Raw genomic sequence first — 6,074 nt, forward strand, 5'->3', positions numbered from 1 at the left:
ACAGTTTTTCTTTGACTACCAAAACACCTGTCATATCCCCCATGCCCTCAAAGGTCTTTAGAGGCACCCCATGGGGACCCCTGTAGTACATAATATACGGGTGCTATTCTCTTAAAATCCCCTCAAGTCCTGCCTGTGGGGGCTACTCCACAGCCTCTCCTTGCTCCGGCAGGAGTTCCTCTTGAGTGTCATCAAGAAAAATAAGACCAGGTCCCATTTTCAGCCTGCGGTGGGCTCTGGAAGCCCACAATCCTTGCCATGTACATGCTGGAGGAAAGCTGGACTGCAGCTGCCTTCAAAATTGTCTGAATTTCTAGCTTGAGACAGCAACAACTTCATAGTCTGTTAAGCTCCAGATATCAAGGAACAAATTTCCAGCCCTCAAATGTAGAGTTCTGGAACTGTACCCCACTTATATGACTGCACCAGGATGAACTGATGGGTTTATTTGTAACCTCTAGGTTGAGCTGACAACTATCCTCTCAGTTCTGCTCAGCAAGATGCTGAATTTGCCTACACAGACTGGATGGCATGGAGGAATCTACCTCTTGGAGATCATGGGGGTAACTTAGCTTATCTGGCTTTCTGAGATTTTTTAAAAAAAAATAACAAAATGATTTTGCCACATAGATAAAGTGAATAACCTCTCTGAGTCTCAGTTTTGTTTTGTTTTTTTTTTTTCATCAGTAAATTGGGAATAAACAAGCCTCCTCTCTTGTTAAAGTTGTTGTGAGGATGAAATGAGACGACACATATGGAGGTGACTATGAATCTCTGCTCTTCCTCTTTCTCCACTGTCTTGTTTCATTTTCCCATGTTTTTCCTATGCACTCGGTTGACAGACTGAGGAAGAATCTGATAGAAATATTGAGGTCTTAATTCAGAATTAAAACAAAAGAATACAGTGCCCATTTCACTGAAGGAAGAAATGGAATCTCAATAGGAAAATCTGGGACTAGGAAATCTCCAGGGTCTCTCAGTGTAAAAGCAGGATACGGAGCAAGGCATAACTCTTTGGTAAGAACCTTCTCCTGAGGGCATGCTTTCCCTTTCCAGATTTGCTCATGTGGTCCAAAAAAATTCTCAGCCAAGTAGGGAAACAGCCTCTTCATCCCCACCCCCACACAGGAATGGGTACTGCTGCTAAGTGCTGCTGCCTTACTACTGGGTTCCTTAGTGAGCTCCCAGTTTATAGCAGGAAGGGGATGGGAGGACTCAATGTAGGGAGTGAAGACTGTAGACCCCCTCAGTGATGTGTCCCCTGCCTGCCTGTAGTGTTCTTAGTGATGGATGATAGTTTAGGGTATAATATCTGCTGTGATAGATCACAGAAAACTATGAAAATTCATAAGGCAGCGTTAGGTGATAATTCACAGGATTCGCTCTGTGTGTGTGTGTGCGTGTGTTTTCTCTTTGTAGTCCCATTAGCTGTCTAGGTGATTATGTAGAGTTACACCATTTTGACAATCTATTGTTTTCCATCTGCCCTGTTCTCTCAACCATGTGATGGAGAAAAAGAGCACTTGTCCTTTGATAAAAAGGTGGTTGGTCAACAGTCCCTTTTGTTGCCCTTGAATCTCTGCCTCTCCCTCTTCTCAGCTGCCTGAGGGAGTGTGTGTTTGTGAGTGTGGACTTGAGGACTCTGCCTTTGCCATTACTGCTTTTGTCACTCTGGGAAGTTCTCGAATTTCTAATATAGTGGATTCAGCTGCCATGGAATAGTTCTATTCCCTAATCCTTCCAGAATGGGCAAGAAGGTGGGAATGGGGTGCAGATAATTTGGGAGAGTTAGTCTCTAAGAGAACAGGATTGTGGAAACATGGAAAGATTTTTGTTTCATGTTAAAAGTTCAACGTTGTCAAATACTTACAAGCTGCACCTTATTGCTTTAAATATTTTGTTATACCAGCCTGAACACTTCCTGGTGTCAATAGCTTCTTCCACATCCTTTTTTTTAAATCTGAAGGGGCATCTCAGTGTGGAGGAGAAAAGACACTGAGTCCTGCTTCATTTTGTCAGAGACTATGGCTGAGACATTCATTCTCTCCCTTCCAAAGGGAAGCAAATTGATGAGAAGTACAAAAAGTCTCTGGTTGGAGTTAATTTGACAAGGCCTTTGCTCTCAGGGAGAAGCTATGGGGGAGTTGAGGCTCAAGGATTTCTGTGGCTTGTGTGTGTAAGCCATCATGACTAGTATTTGCACTTGTAGGGAACAGAATGGTTTGACCTGGAAGTGGGGGCTGGAGGTCATCAGCTTTACGGTAACCACAGACAAATCCCTCACTTTCTGATCCCTGTGATTTGTGGTGTGGCTATGCCTCCACATGCTCTCTCTTCATCTTCAGTCAAATCTTGCATCTGGCCAGCTCCTAGGGTCTTCTCCCTGGCATTTCAGACAGACCCAGCAGGAGTGAAATAAAGGAGCTACTTAATTGGTGGACACCTGGTAGAATGTCCAGCAATGTTGAGCTCCACCCTAGGGGCACTCATTCAGGATGATCATGATTAGGTAACATCTGAGAGCCATTTCACTGTAATACTGGAAAGAAGAAGGTGTTTTTCTCAGCAATGCTTTTATTTTTATCCTCTAGGATTTAGGCCTTTCCACTTTTACAATAAGTGACACTGTCACATACCCAGGCAGGTCACTGAGGGACTTTGAGCCTACTGATATGTGAAGGGGCTCCTGCCAGGGATATCCTGTTGCTTCATGTGACAGGAGAAGCCAAATCACTTAAGACACCACTTTAGCTTCTTTTCCATTTTCTCAGCTCCCCTTGAGTCCAGGCGGGGTTCTGTGTAGAAAGCAAAAGTGGAAAAAGCCCCCTTGGCTTAAGTAGAAAACCAAGTTTGCTGTTTCCTGCCAGGCCTGTGCCAGGCTGCGGGAGCGTGTGGATGTACTTATGCTAAGGCAGCTTGCCAGAAACTTTCCAGAGAGTTTGATATAATGAAAAAGAAAGAAAAAAGCTTAAAGTGGGAATGTCAGCATATACTGTGAAATGACTACTTGGGTCATTAGGAAAGAGTTTATAGACATTGTTGCCATCTTAATAGCCATAAAATTACTAAGAGATAATAATCCTAATGACAGGCCTTCTTTACAGAGTACCCACTCTTACTGATGAGGCACAGATGCACGATCATTAATTTTTATAGAAATCTTTCCAGTCAAGTTTGTTTATTCCCATGTGATGGAGGAGGAAACTGAGGGTTAATACCTAAGTAAATTGCAAATGTCCCACAGCACTTGTGGTAGGCAGAAATAATAGATACCCCAAAATATCTCTTTCCTTTCCACAAAAATCCCCAGAATTTGTGAATATGGTAGGTTATGTGGCAAAGGGAAATTGAAGTTACAGAGGAAACTACTGTTAATAATCAGTTGATTTAAAGAAAGTGAGGTTATTTTTCTTTTATTTTCCTTTTTTTGTGTGTTGAAGAAATGGGGTGTGGGTCAGAGTTGCGGGGGGTGAGAGGATTCATGAGAGACATAATGGGGAGCAGAATAGGTGGTTCTACTGAAATACACTACTGAGGGGAGCAGCAGGTGAGATAGGAAAGGTCTGCTGTGCCATGTGTGTTGCTCCCTGGCCGGGGATAAAACGCAGGCTGTGGCAGTGATAGCACTGCGACTTAACCCGTAGGCCACCCAGGAGGCACCTATTTTGATTTTCTTAGGGGAAGTTCAATGTAATCCCATTGGTCCTGGAAATTACATGAGGGAGGCAGAAAAAGAGTGAGGTGCTAGGTAAGATGTGATGTGAGAAAGATACAACTGTTGGCTTTCTTTCTGAAATGGGGTCTTAAGGCAAGGAATTGGAGTGGTCCCAGGGAGCTGGAAAGGATGAGGAGAAAGGTTCTTTCCTTGAGCCTCCAAAGGGATAGAGCCAGCAGACATGTTGATTTTAGCCCCATGAGATATTTATCAGGCCCTGGATCCACAGAACTACAGGAAGTTTACGTGTGTTGTTCTGAACCTCTAAATTTGTGTTAATTTGTTACAGCAGCAGTAGGAAGCTCATACAGTACCCACGGGTCAGAAACAGGACTAAAATGAAATCCATAGTTTATCTTCTCTCACTATGCAAAATGACCTCTAAATTGCTTGATATATAGAAACGACGTCAGGAAAACCCTACCCAACAACCTAACCTAAGTACTTTTCTTTATCTTTTCTGCTCAGTCCTGTGCTTTCTCCCTCCTCTCTCCATTTCCCTAAATTAACAGATTCTTGCTGTAAAAGAAATTGATTCTTTACTCCAAAGTAGGTCATTATAACAAAGGTTTTAAATCATTTGGTCCTCCCATTTGTGAAATATAGACTTCACTTTAATCTTCTGTGCATTACTAGCCATAAAAAAGGCCCATAATTTGTGAAAAATGGGATTTCCCCCCCACTATCAATCATGTGGGCAGTTTTGTAAGTTTTTCACTCCCTTTTCATCCTCTGAGTCATACCTGGAAGTCAGAAGGACTGGCATTCACTCTCACTGACAAAGCACCCTCATTTTGGCTGTACCTTCAGGACCAAATTTAGAGATGTAATGAAATATTTGGTTCCAATAGCCAAATTGGTAGGACCCCTGCTTCTTCTCCTCCCATCATTTCTTTCAGTCTCCAATTCTCTGTCTTAAAGACCTTTATATTTAAGTAACTCTTTTAATCTCTCAAAATTACTGCATTTATTTTGAAAAACTCAAACTGAGTTTTCTTTGTTGGGAAAGTGTTAGAATAGTTAAATTTTCTATTCTGTCCTCATGTTTGCCCCCACCTGCACTGGGGATGCTTACAGATTATTTGGAATTGCTTTTCCACTTCAAAAGATCACCTTAACAAACATAGAAAACCTACTGTCATCTAGGACATACATCAAGTGGGACAATAATAAAGATCTCATTTCACTCTTAGATCTCAGAGTCTAATGGTTACAAGATAGGTGTGTTCTGCAGTGCTCACATTGTTCTGAAACATCGCTTTCCTTGTTTGTCTTCCTCTGTGAGGTAGGAAACGTTAGCTCTGGGCTTCAAGGGACCACGTCTTATGTTTTCCATCAATTCTGAGTTCCAAGTACAGGGTGCTTGACATGTAACTTCCTATAAATTTTGGAATCTGGTAGTCCTGGGTTCTAATTCTGCTGCTTGCTTACTGTGTGTATGCACTGAGTCTATTTACTTTGCCTCTTTGGCCTGCTCATCTGTAAATTGGAGCATGGAAATCTACAGTGAGGATTAAGTGAAATGATGAATTTAAAGCACCTAGCAAAGTCTTAGCATTGCACATAGTGGGTCTGCAATTTAAAAAATGTGATGCTCAAAAATCATGTTGCACATATCCGCATTCTAGCTTCCTCACCTGTTAAGAAAAGTACTTCATTTCTCTTTGCCTCAGTTTCTTCACCTATGGGCATAATGGGACTAATGACAGTGTTTACTGCAGAAGTTGTTACATGTGTTAAGTGAGTTGACACACAGAAGGCAGCTGGTGTCAGAGACTTGTACACAGTAAGTATGCTATGAATGTTATTTATTAACAACTTATACTCTTCCTCTGACATCCATTCCATTTTATTTAATTTGCGTTCCTTTTTGGTACCTTACAATAATACATGTGAGGGAAAAGCTAGTGAATCCTAAGGATTGTTCCAAAATCCTTCCCTCCTCTTTAAAATGTTACAACTTATGGGAGCAAAGATCCAAAGCCAAGTCTCCATGCTCATATTTTCTTGGGGTCCAAAGGGAAAGAAACTGTAATTTTGAAAAACCATGTTTCAGGCCTAATGGAAGTAAGACCTCCTCTGGCAGAAACATAACTTCCTCCCACCCTGGATTAGACCCAATGTTTGTAACAAATAAAACTGCTGTGGGCTTTACACTTAACACAACAACAGCAACAACATCTTTGTCTGAAAAATTATATATACATATGCTTAGTTTTCTAAATAACAGCACCGCAATATGGGGTGTCAAAAATTACAGCCAGCTCTAGATTTTTTTTTTTCATTGCAAGGAAAAATTTTACATAACCTAAATCTGCACTTGTGTTGGAAACCAGGATTGTCAGATCGAATTTTAATT

General features: G+C 41.5%; 1 long non-coding RNA gene across 1 annotated transcript; it reads left to right on the forward strand.

The window, feature by feature from the left end:
- Nucleotides 1-473: 473 nt before the first annotated feature.
- Nucleotides 474-5,468, forward strand: LOC129144803 (uncharacterized). The gene is made up of 3 exons (XR_008549441.1): nt 474-563; nt 688-760; nt 5,389-5,468. It is a non-coding gene; the product is annotated as an uncharacterized LOC129144803 (long non-coding RNA).
- Nucleotides 5,469-6,074: the final 606 nt, after the last annotated feature.

The sequence above is a fragment of the Talpa occidentalis genome, unplaced genomic scaffold (assembly GCF_014898055.3).
Source record: "Talpa occidentalis isolate TD23 unplaced genomic scaffold, MPIMG_talOcc4v2.1 talOcc4.7, whole genome shotgun sequence".
NCBI classification, from domain to species: Eukaryota; Metazoa; Chordata; class Mammalia; order Eulipotyphla; family Talpidae; genus Talpa; species Talpa occidentalis.